At 39.8% G+C, this 13504-nt stretch overlaps 1 long non-coding RNA gene across 2 annotated transcripts; it reads right to left on the bottom strand.

The window, feature by feature from the left end:
* Positions 1 to 10465: 10465 nt before the first annotated feature.
* Positions 10466 to 12746, bottom strand: LOC118371824 (uncharacterized). Of its 2 annotated transcripts, none has more exons than XR_004823090.2 (3): positions 11884 to 12746; positions 11282 to 11396; positions 10466 to 11013 (listed from the first exon to the last, which is right to left on the bottom strand). It is a non-coding gene; the product is annotated as an uncharacterized LOC118371824 (long non-coding RNA). The 2 variants fall into 2 exon arrangements; XR_004823091.2 differs by lacking the exon at positions 11884 to 12746 and adding an exon at positions 11735 to 11872.
* Positions 12747 to 13504: the final 758 nt, after the last annotated feature.

The raw sequence follows: 13504 nt of genomic DNA, 5'->3' as shown, positions 1-13504 counted from the left end.
ACAGGTTGCACCCGAGCTCAATTTTGAGTCTCATAGCAAAGGGTCTGAATACTTATGTAAATAAAGTATTTCTGTTTTTAATGTTTAATCAATTTGCAAACATTTCTAAAAACCTGTCATTATGCCGTGTTGTGTATAGATTTATGAGGACAAGTTTTAATTTAAACCATTTTAGAATAAGACTGTAACGTAACAAAACGCGGAAAAAGTGAAGGGGTCTAAATACTTTCTGAATGCACTGCATGTACCCTGAATAGATGTAGGTACCATAGATTTGGCCCCTGGGGGCTGTGGCTGCCATCTTACAAAATGTCCACTGTCGGTAATGCAATGCTACAGTTCTGAAGGCCTTAACAGAAGAAACCGGACTTACACGTCAAGTCACAGCTGCCCCCCAGTGTTTGTTATGAAATTGACATGTTAATACAGCAATACAGACTGAATTAGGAGTGACTTAATTTCTATTTAAGAGCACTAGAGTCTTGTAAAGATAGGCGGTAACTGGGACAGGTAATGTAACATCCATTACGTTTTCTAGGAAATAGTTTTGTAAAACATGAACCTAGCATCGGATCAACTTAAAACGTTCTCTGTAAAGCTAACTTTAATCAACCCTGTCATTGTGATAAAGGAATTTACAAGTCCCTAGACACTAGAGAGAGAGGGAGAGAGATGAGTGGATGGTATAGTAAAGAAAATACATTGCCATTGGAGAGAGATGTTGATATGAAGAGTTTATTGCTAAATTGCTTGAATCTAACCCGCAGAGCAAGCTCTCTTTTTCCCAGAGTGTAGCCTAGTCATTTCCTGCAGGGGTGCCATTCTAACATACAATCCCTTCCGAGAACCCTACGATGCCCATGTAATAGAATACCTAGTGATTTAATAGGATCTCTGTGGCAGCCATGCCTACAAAGGAAATAATGAGAGTCGGGATAGAAATGAATGTGTTCTAGAATAGCGGTCTGATTATAACCTATTGATCCTTTTCTGTTCCACTGGGCAGCAGTGTTCTATTCTGTTCTGTCAGGTAGGGGCTGGTGGGTAGTTAGTTCTAATATGCAATTCTATGGGTGGCACGGACACAGTATAAAGACCAGCTTCTTTCTTTCTTACGTGTTCTCTCTCTCTTTCTTTCTCTCTCCTTCTCCATATATGGTCTATAATTGTTTCTCACTTTTAAGCATTTTGATATACCTTCATATAGGCTACAAACCGGTTTTGGGTGGTTATGGATATGTGATATCTCCACAACAGAAGCACATTTTGTGAATGTTGTTGACGTATGTACAGTCCTCACCATATGTAGGTCTATCTGGACAGTAAATCTAACATTTTAAGTCTGTCTATACTCCAGCATTTTGGATTTGAAAAGTTGGGTGACTTGCTATTCAAAAGTATCTTAATAGTAGTCAAAGAAGTTTGCAATTTTCATTACTAAACAACAAAGTTGTCACTTGTTGTAGCAAGGTGTTGTAGCAAACGAGTGTCAATGAAATGCATGCACCAGAAACAGGGGACACTTTGTGACATGTCAGAGAAAAATCTGCAAACTAGGCTGGCTAACTTTAGCAGAATAGCTAGCGAGCTGTATGCTTGACTAGTTAGCTGCCTGGCTAAACAAAGAGCTTTAGCGCACTGTTCTCTGATTGGCTAAAAGGATCCATCTCGTCAGAAGTCTTGAGCTAAGATTTGACATGTTGAATTTTGGACACTCCAGCAGCTGACATGAGATGTTCTAAAACTAAACAGTTCAGATCAAGTCAACTTCATATTAAAACTGCATAAAACTGTCTCATCTCATCTTTAATGTTAGATGTGAACCAGGCTTAAGTTCGGCGGTCACGCTATCTGGCGTAAGACAATGATTTAACAGTGGGAAATTTGCTTGGTTTCACTAAATAGATATATCTCTGGATTGGTATTTCATCCTCCTAACGTATCTCAAATTGATTGTGTAGCTCAACAAATTCACTTATAGATAATTTGGACATGATGGGGGAAAAATTATAATATAAGGTGCCTTCGGAAAGTATTCACATCCCTTTACTTTTTCAACATTTTGTTGTGTTACACAGTGGGATTCAAATGGATTTAATTAACACATATGGAATCATGTAGTAACCAAAAAAAGTGTTAAACAAATCAAAATATATTTGAGATTCTTCAAATAGCCACCCTTTGCCTTGATGACAGTTTTGCACACTCTTGGCATTCTCTCAACCAGCTTCATGAGGTAGTCACCTGGAATGCATTTCAATTAACAGGTTGTTAAAAGTTAATTTGTGGAATTTCTTTCCTTCTTAATGCGTTTGAGCCAATCAGTTGCGACAAGATAGGGGTGGTGTACAGAAGATAGCCCTATTTGGTAAAAGACCACGTCCCTATTATGGCAAAAACAGCTCAAATAAGCAAAGAGAAACGACAGTCCATCCTTACTTTAAGACATGAAGGTCAGGCAATACGGAAAATTTAAAGAACAGTCGCAAAAACCATCAAGCACTAGGATGAAACTGGCTCTCATGAGGACTGCCACAGGAAGAGAAGACTACATGATTAAATAAATAAAAGTTTTAATGTCTTCAGTATTATTTTACAATGCAGAAAATAGTACAAATAAAGAAAAACCCTTGAATGAGTAGGTGTTCTAAAACTTTTGACCGGTAGTGTATAAATATATATATTTTTAAATGTGTGTGTGGGGGGTGTTAATAAAGCTGCATACAAACAAGCTCCAAAATGCAGGTGTTTCAGCCTTGCTCAGTGCTTTCTGTGGTGGTGGGGCAAGCCAGCAGAAAATGTGTAGCGTTGCGCCATGATTGGCTCAGTGTTCTGTCACTTATGGGGACACTACGTCACCGCCAAGTCTAAGGGTAGAGCTCAAAAATTCAAGCCACTTGGGTGGTGCCATAAAGTTACATTAGAAGTGACCATCCAAGAAGACACAAGGTCATTGGCCACAGACAAATGGCGTCAAATCTTGTTATATCTAAAACAGCTTTGATTGGACTGACTTTCAAAATCTTAGCTAGCAGTCATCATCATGAATCAAGTTGACAATCTACTCGCAAATCATTATAGATCAAAATTATAGATAAAACGTATCGGCGCTCATTAGCCATTGGACATTAACATTACAAAACAAGTTAGAAATCGCAAATTCAACAATGACTGGTTTGGAAGGAATCAGTGGCTAACTGCAAGCATTGCAGAGCTATCATTATTCTGCTATTCAGTGGAATGCCAGACTTTGATGACAAAGTTTGATGACAAAATTTGCCCACAAAGGACCACTTCGCCACCTTCCAGTTCAAGTGAGCACAGCACAAGAAGGTGATTCCAAAAATGTCTTGTATGCGGCTGCATAAATGATGTAATATGCCAGGGAGATATGTATACTGTAGCTCAGAATGTAATACTACGTGGATGTTGTGTAGTAAGATGTTAGTAGCCCATGTTCCTCACCCTAATAATTTGGTCTATTTTAACTTCTTAATTTCACCTACTGTTCTGACTTGGTGGTGCCCATGAAGCCTATAACCTGTTTTTGAGAAATGTAATCATTAAATATTGTAAGAGCTTTCCTTGTCTGCTTATATGTCCCCTTTATTTATCCTATGGTTCTGACTTGGTGTACAGGGAGAACACTGTAAGAACGGCACATGTTCTGAATTATTTCGCTGTACATTTCAAAAGTGATGAACAAATAGATATATTTACTACATCCGTCCTAACTCTCTCATTAATGTCTTAATCAAAATTACGGATTGCCTCTTATACTCTTGTCATCCCCTTATACCGTAGTTTGAACATCTCAATTGTCAGTAGAAACCACATTTGTTTAAGCAATTCAGCCATATCAGCTATGATTTTTTTTTAAGGCAGTAAATGAGGCTGAATGAACTGTTTCACTTCCAGTCTAGGCTCCTCTGATAGTCAGGTGTAGCAATGTTAAGGTGTTGGGACTGCTGTTGGGACTCTGCTGTTGGAACAACTTTATGTAGGCCCTAACAGTTTGTGGGCACCATTTGTCACAGTTATAGTGCAATCAATGTATTGTTTAGTGTTGTGTTGTGTAGTGGTTTTGCTGGCATGCATCCCACATTTTCTTTTTGCCCCACCAAGATTTACATGCTAAAATCGCCCCTGACAAGCATACCCATAACATGATGCAGCTACTATCGTGCTTGAAAATATGAAGAGTGGTCCTCAATGATGTGTTGTGATTTTTTAAATTAATAATTTCTTTGTCACATTTTTTTTGCAGTTTTACTTGAGTGTCTTATTGAAAACAGGATGCATGTTTTGGAATACTTTTCTTCGGTACAGACTTCCTTTAATATATTCTGTCAATTCGGTTAACATTCTGGCGTAAATACAATGTTGTTGATCCATCCTCAGTTTTTTCCTATCACAGCCATTAAACTCTGGAATTATTTTAAAAAGTCACAATTGGGCTGCCCAAGTGGCACAGCAGTCTAAAGCACTGTATTGCAGTGCTTGAGGCATCACTACAGACACGGTTCAATCCCAGGCTGTGTCACAGCTGACCAGGAGACCCATGAAGCGGCGCACAATTGGCCCAGTGTCGTCTGGGTTATGGGAGGGTTTGGCCATCTGTGATTTCCTTGCCCCAAACTCCTTGTGGTTGGCATGGTGCCTGTAAGCTGACTTCGGTTGCCAGCTGGACAGTCTTTCCTTCGACACATTGGTGCGGCTGGCTTCCGGGTTAAGTGTCAAGAATCAGGGCGTCTTGGCAGGGTCGTGTTTCGGGGGACACATGGTTCTCGACCTCCTGAGTCCGTAGGGAGTTGCAGCAATGGGACAAGACTGTAACTACCCATTGTAAAAAGTACAACAATTTTAAAAAGTCACCATTGGCCTCATGGTGAAATCCCTGAGTGGTTTCCTTCCTGTCTGGCAACTGAGTTAGACTGTATCTTTGTATTGACTGGGTGTGTTGATACACCATCCAAAGTGTAAGTAATAACTTCACAAAGTTCAAAGGGATATTCAATGTCTGCTTTTTTATTTGTACCCATCTACCAATAGGTGCCCTTTGCCAGGCATTGGAAAACTTTCCTTAGTCTTTATGGTTGAATCTGTGTTTGATATTCACTGCTCGACTGAGGGACCTTACGGATAATTGTATTTGTGGGGTACAGAGATGAGGTAGTCATTCAAATATCATGTTAAACACTATTATTGCACACAGAGTGAGTCCATGCAACTTATTATGTGAATTGTTATTAACTAAGCATATTTTTATTCCTGAACTTATATAGGCTTGCCATAACAAAAGGGTTGAATACTTATTGACTTAAGACATTTCAGCTTTTCATTTTTAATTAATTTGTAAAAACATAAATTCCCTTTGACATTATGGGTGCAGGCCATTGACAAATACATCAGGCTGTAACAAAACCAAATGTGGAAAAAGTCAAAGAGTGTGAATACTTTCTGAAGGCACACAGGTATGGCATTCATTTGATTTGTGCCACAAATGCTAAATTGTGGATTGCTGTCATAACTTGTCCATAGACTGCCTACAGGGTAAGGAACCCAATATGTAATTTTGTATGGGTGAACTATCCCTTTAATGTATTATAGGAAACCGGGTCACTGGCGTGAAAGGCAAACACCCTCCACATAGCTCCAACCCAGCTGGTGAGAATTATAACGTGGTTAATATAGCAAATATCGCTACACTGCCCCCTCCAAACGGGAAGTCCACATGCTTTCGACCTACCCTTCACACATTGAGCAGTACGTTCCGATGTCCTCACCGCTGCCATCCCACGTCTGATAACAGTATAGCAAACGACGGGGCATAGAAGTGAACCCTGGTCGCTGGCGTGAAAGGCAAACACCGTATGCATCCCGCCTATAGGGTTAACCCAATAATACATTTAATTATAAACTAGGAGAAAAAGTGATAATTAAAGTTATGTTTAGAGAGCATTTCAACAACATGTGAGTGCGGTCCATTGATGAAACATAATTATTTCTACATCTGCATGCGGAGGCGGTCCTTTTCCCCCAGCAACGACACAGAGCCGCGCACGGGGCTTGCACCTGTCACAGCAATGCAGCTCGCTGCGTTTCCTGGCGTGCTCCAGACGTCCTCTATTGATCTCGCCCGCCAAACGGAGACACTGAAATAAATCCCATTTGACAGGTGCTGCTCACGCGTGAACAACGAGTTCCATGGACGCTACATCCCTCGTTATTATCCCTTAAACTAATATCGAGTATTACAATAGCTCTCTAAATTTCAAATTCTAGGCCTTCAGTGATGGATTATGACCCGTTCCCGCCAACTCAAAGGCAGCAGTTGTCCACAGAAAGTGTTAGATATAGGCTAATGGCAACAGGGAAACTAGACTATGTCAATGGACAAATTTAGTAAATAAACTTTTAAACGAGAATAGCTTTAGAATTGTTTTTGCAAAATAAGTTAGTTATATATTTGAACCAGTGGCCACAATTGGGATTGAACACGCAATCTTCTGATCCAGAGTCATGGGAACCAGTGTCCAACATTCTGATCCAGAGTCATGGGAACCAGTATCCATGACTGGTATTGAACACAAGCAACCATCCACAAACGCCCATCCACCACACCCATCCACAACGGAAGCCAACTTGATGGTAGTAGCATTCATTCCTTGTTGTCCCTAGAGGCTGGTTTTGAAGACAATTCCTGATGTAGACTTCCAATTTCGAGGTAAATCTTGAATGTTTCGGCAGCCAACCTCGTATCAGAGCATTTCATATTATTCTGTATGTCAATTTCAGACACTCCATTTAGATTGATATGTTACGTTTCGTATGGTTACATACGACAGATGGTGACTTAAGGTAAAAATGTACAACGCCTAGTCTAGCAACCCAAAGGTTGCGAGTTTGAATCTTATCACGGACAACTTTAGCATTTTAGCTAATTAGCAACTTTTCAACTACTTACTACTTTTTAGCTACTTTGCAACTACTTAGGATGTTAACCCTTCCCATAACCCTAACTTTAACCTTTTTAGCTAACCCTTACCCTAACCCTTTAACCTGACTACTAAACTTAACCCTAACCCTAAACCTAAACACTAGCTAATGTTAGCCACCTAGTTATAATTCGTAACATATCATACATTTTTGCAAATTAGCGACATATTGTACATTTCACAAATTTGTAGAATATTGTACATTTAGCTAATTCATTACATTTCATATAAATTGTAATTTATAAAATATCATATGAAATGGGTGATGGACATACACAAATGAATACTTACTGTATCATATGAAACGTAACATATCATAAACGGGGGTATCTGATTTACGTACAGAATAATACGAGATGTTCTGAGACCAGGTTGTGGCTGGAGATAACTGTCACTACATGCTGGATACTATATATAGTTCACCGCTTCATTGTTACTTAAGCTTGACTTGGGGGGTAAACAGGCAATTGAGTGGAGTAATGTCAAAAGCTGGAGTCAAGAGGGAGTGAGGCTAAACGCTGTAGCATTTAGAATTGTACTCGTTGCATGCCACAAACACTGAAACAAACAAATGTGTGCGACAGTGACAGAATCGCAGGTGACACACAGTAGCCTAACCTTCAGGGCTCAAACTCATGCTGCGGTGTTATGGATCTGTAGGCCTATAGATCGCTCACGCTGGTCGATGACGATATAAAGCTTTAATGAAAGCATTTACCCGTGACGCGCAGAGATGGCCAGACACTGCTCAAAGAGGTCAAGTGAATGTGGCAAGCAGCTATAACATGAAATAGGCCTAGGCCTCCTGAGCAGCACCTACTATCAAAGTAGCCTATGAATTCACATCTGGCGCGCAGAGAAAATTACGAAGGGAAATAAATATATATATATATACATATTGAATTCGTGAATTAATTAAATTAAATTAATGAATGAAGATGGGTAGCCTATACGCATAAATTATGTACACAACGTGAACTTCCTATTGAGTCTGACGTTGCTTATGGGCTTCCATGTGAAATAAGATTGGACACGATTTGCCTTTCGACATGATGGTACTGATATAGAGTTCTCAGATTAAGGGGTTTTACTGCGATATTCCAGCGTCGACTCACTACCGGTCTTGGGTAATTATAAGAAACATTCCAGTATTCACATCAGCATCACGGGTTTAGCGCCCTGATCGAGTTTGACTCAGGAACATATACTGTAGCCTATATCATAGACATAATGCATTTAATAATTGTGAAATGGCAAATAGTATTACCGTTACAACAATACATATTAGTAGCACATAATGTAGACAATATTACTTATACTACATTAACATGGGATATTAATAACAAGATGGACCATATTATCAGCATCATTTGTCATTAGGCTACTACTACTACTAGGCCTACAATGCTATTACTGGTAAATTGTGTGGTCAAATGGTCTTGATCAACTGGGTGTTGAGGAGGTCGGGTGTACAATCTCTAGCAAGGAACAACATTACATGTCATTACGGTATGAATTTAAGAAGTACTTCTGAGATATCAGCTGCTGTGACAACCTTGACATTAAACTGTTTAGAAAAAAATAATCTCTCATTTCTAATGACATGAAGAGCAAGGCCTAGGGAATATTGAGTGTTTTTGGGGCATCATATGTTAAACCCAGGGGCGTGAGCGATGCATCCATTATATTATTTCTGCATTAAAGCGCTCTAACCAAATACCTGGAAGAGTGATCATCGACACCTCCAGCGTTGGTGTGTCGTATTGCTGCTCTTTGGCAAGGGCACAAGGCGACAGCATATGTTTCATACCTTGCATGTTATCAAGAGTATAGGTGTGTTATACTGATTTAAAATGAAAATCAGTGTGTGTTAATTAAAAATCATGAACCAGTGACCTATAGCCTGAAATGATCAAATAGAAAACACACAAATGTGAAATGTAGGTAGTAGGCAAGTGAGTCTATAATGGCATGTGATTATGCTGTATATATTCAATAGGCTACTTTCAATTAACTTTTTAGCAAGCAGGGTCACAACTGTAGGCCTGCCAAATTAGGTATTGTTTGTTTCCCCAAGACCCCTCTATAAAACTATACTTTCACATAAGCCTAGCATTGACAAACGTTTGATTAAGTGACTCGTGTTTATTTGATCTAACCCTATATCGCCATGTACTTGAAGCTCAATTGATTAATTATTTCATATGAATTAGCGTATTTTTAAATCCAATATAGGCTACTGCCAATCAGGCCTATATGATCCCATGTGACTCAGACGAAGATGGCTACATTATTCATTTATTAATCTCTAAAATGGCAATTATTACCGTAATGAAAGGCTCTAATATTATTAGGTAATAATTACTACATAATTTCAGATTCTTATTTCTCTAACCAGCGAGTAACTTTGACTCTGAACATGTGATATTGGCTTGTTTATTTATTTCACTGATAGTGTTCGCTGTAGGCCTACCGATGTATAACAATAAGCTAAGGTGTTAAGTGTTAAGGAGGTGAAAACAATTGGTTTATATGGATAAATAAATGCATACTATGGTAAATAAATAAAGGGTTACAATAAACAAATACATAATTAGAATTGTTTTATTATCCTGCTTGGGGTCCATACATTTGTTTCGAATAACTCCCTCGAGGAAATGAAAGACTAATTGATTTTTAAGTGGTGCCCCAGTGAGCAGGAATAGTAAGGACAAGCACACTTGGAAAGGCATTTGCGAAACTGCGCCGTTTTACCTGAATTGAGAGGCAGTGACGTGTTGTTGATTCGACTTAAATCACACAGGGGCCCGGGCAAAAGCAAGCAGAGAGAGCGTCTGCATGCGTGGAGGTGATTACGTGAACTTTTGGAGAGGCAAACTGACACGTCAAACCCGATTGACCAAGTAGGCTACACGACAGCAGCTTGCGATATTACACGGGGTGATTTCTTTCACACACACAGACACACACACAGGCACACACACACACACACACACACTTCCCTTTTCTCTTGTTCAATCCAAATGACTCAGTGCACCCCCACCATCTGATAAATGCATCATGGAGTTCAGTCCAACGAAAGCCCTCCTTAGAGGAACCGGAAGAAAGAGGGCCTGCAGTTCCAGCCACCCGGCTCCATTCACTGAGAAGCTTCGAATGGCTTCATTAGAAGTAACGAGTTGACACAAGGTAAATCTAACATTGAGGCGCCATTCTCTCCGTGCACGGAGCGCCCTCATTAACTGTCGCTAACAAGCCGTGCAAATACACTGATTGGACAGCTCCCGTATAACCCCGCAGACTTAGCAGGATGCCCACTTAATGAGACCACACAAAAAATAAAAGAAGAAGTTGGGAAAAACTCTTTACAGTCGAATAATGTAGGGTTTGGTGAAAGAGTTAGTGTAGTAGGTAGATAGGACTGGATTGTTCGGATGGTTCTAAACAAAAAATGTGTATGCACTGGGTTTAAATTCAGGAACTTTTATTTTTTTTAGAAAATAAGCAGATTTCTAGACTTTTACCAAAAACAAATAATCAGAAAACTATTGTCAAAAAAAAAACAGTCGCAGGTCCTGCATGCGGAGGCCTAATCATCTCGTATAATCTTCATCCCCATTTTCTATTCTGCCCCTCTGGATCTCATTCTTGCTATCTTTGACAAACACTTAATTCCTCCCAAGACCATGTGCCAAGTCAATACTATCCCGGCTGTATCAATAGCCAATAAAGAACGTAGTATTGACAATAGCCAATTAATATTTTCAGTCTATAAAGGTAGGACACGTCTGATTAAAATTGTGTATTTCATAATCATCATAAGAATCATCAATAAGAAGAAATGCTCCAGTACAGCGCTATAAACCACGTTCGGACTCCCAGCAAAGCAACGAGGGCTGAAAGCCGGTGCTAAGCAAACACAGAGAAAGGGGTATTTGCGCCCCGTCCCGACAGCATCACACAGCTGCAGCAGCTCTTGCTGTGCAGGGCTTGGAGGACTGGCTGGTGCTCGTGGCTGCTCCATGAAGACAGATGCAAAAGCAGCAGACCAAATTTGATCAGATTCTTTCATATAATTTGACACTAAAATGACATGGCAATATACCTAATCAATCATTGTAATTTAAATGCTAATGTTTTTCATGCATTTATCGACATTTTATAGCCTAAGACATTTGTGTGAGCTCGTCACTATTATCCAAAGCGTGCGTCTGGAGCAAATCCTGGGCTATTCTAATAGTCAACTTTAGAGGCAGATCTCAGTGTGTGTCTAACGAACTTACAGGATCCGGAAAGGATTTCCCCTCTGCACTTGGACAAACGGATTCCTTCAAGAAATAATGCATACACGATAGTCCCGTCCCTTTAGTTCATCGTTGACAATCCCCCGTTTAAAACCTGATTTAAACAGGAGAGAATGAAGAAGGGGAAAGGAGGACGAAAAGAAGAATAGCAGGTGAAAGAAGCAGATGAGGAAAAAATAACAACTAGGTTGACTGATGGATAACGTAGTTTTGTGGTAAATATGACAAAATGTCACCCTAAAAGTTCTAATCCGTTCTATTCCGAGTTCAGTCAATAACATTTTAAGAAACTTTGTCGCTGTCCACATCAGCATGTGACCAAGACCCGTCATAAAAATATATCCATATTTCGACTATGCAGTGTCAAAATCGTCTATTGAAGTGTGTATAGTCTCAGAAGCTAAATAAATCAAAATATGAAAGTCAACGCACCCTCGCTGCATTATTTTTCAGTCATTATCCTGAAAATACCCCCAATATTACGCACGCATGTTGATCGAGGGTGGGTGTAGCAGGCTTTTTCTGTTCATCATTTGAGGAGCCGAGGCTAGGGAAGAAAATAAAAACGAATGCTTTCTTACCTTTTCAAAGAGTGCCTCTGTCTTTCCTCGGTTTCCCCTCTCACAATATGACGTAAGACCTTTGTTTATTTCCCCCCCTTGGAACATTGAAAAAAATATGTAGCCCAACTTCGAAATTTAGAGTTCAGAGTCAATGAGCGCAAATAAATAAATCCCTGCTAACTAAACACGCCGAGTCAAGGTTAATTAATATTTGTTGCTGTCAGTTTAGTGTTATTTCTAACTCCTGCTTGCATTGTCAAGTCGGGGTTGTGCGGCAAATAAACAAAGATCGAGCTAATGTTTAGTCGGCATTGAGTAACTTGCCTCCCGCTGGTTATCGTTAAGAGAGGAGCATTAGAAGCTGGAGGATAAACAGACAATTAGGCCAGGTGAATAAACTTGTTTGGGGGTGTTAATTACGTGCTTAACGTAGACAAAAGCTATGTAAAAAAATTGATTTACCACTGGCTTTGCAAACCCATTCAGGTCTTACATTTCACCTAAGTGATTTCCGAATTGCCTGCGAGGGCTGCTTACAACTAGGCTCCATCTCCTTAAAAACATAGTTCCACGTAATACCTGGAACCCATGCATATACCTGGATCTACAAGCAGCTTTGAATATTCCGAGGACTTCCAGTTAAGCCCCCTCTTAATATTGGCCGAGCGAGAAGGGGGGTAGTTTTAACATGACTATAGCCAGCATGGAAATAACGCAGGTTACTTCCAGTCCAAGAAGCTTTCCAACCGGACCAATTCAAGTGCCACTTGGAATTACTTCTCCTGAGTTTCGTATGACAAGGGAGCAAACAGGTTTGATCCCAAAGACACAACCTGCCCAAACGCTTCCAACAAGATCATCACCCCACCCCTATAGTACACACACACCACACACACTACACACAGGCGAAAACAAAGCAAAGCTACCCATATGTCTAAATCTACATATGCAGCCACTGGAACAAAACTCACACTAATTGTAAAAATAAGTGAATATGATAAGATGAAAATGAATACGCAAATGTACATGCTACTTAGCCTTATTCTGGAACCGGTCGTGTAGGAAGATGCGGGGAAATGCAAAAATCTGAGAAAGAGAAGGAAAAGTTTTGAATTTCTTAACGATTTAGAAAGACGGTTTAGGATAATTATCTCAGTGTTATTGAGGGTGGATTAGCCGACGTATATATGCTGTGTTTCACTACGTTTTATGCATGCGCTTATACAATGTGAGCACTGTTCGCGACTGCAAACTCAAAACAGTTTTAACACCAACTAAGCCCTTTCTAAATATGAGGCAGTACAGTCGTTTTTTGTAATGAACCTGAAAACCACACCGCTACGGCTGCTGATGTGGGCTCTAAGCCGAATCCCGAGACAAATGTGGATATTGATCATGCCTATCGTTTGTGAAAATGAAAACAGGTTATATGCCTAGTTTTCTGTAGGCTATATTGTGGCAGACTAAATATTCTCACCATAATGATATAAACTGATAAATGGTCGTCGAAACTACTAGGCCTATAGCGAAAGAGCTGCATCAAAGAAAATAACATTGGAAAAACGTTCTTAATTGAAATGGTCCGGTTGATCAGCATTAAATTATTACAATGCACCCCATCGATATTCATTTGACATGA

The sequence above is a fragment of the Oncorhynchus keta genome, chromosome 24 (assembly GCF_023373465.1).
Source record: "Oncorhynchus keta strain PuntledgeMale-10-30-2019 chromosome 24, Oket_V2, whole genome shotgun sequence".
NCBI lineage: Eukaryota > Metazoa > Chordata > Actinopteri > Salmoniformes > Salmonidae > Oncorhynchus > Oncorhynchus keta.
This window is presented reverse-complemented; position numbering and strand designations above follow the sequence as displayed.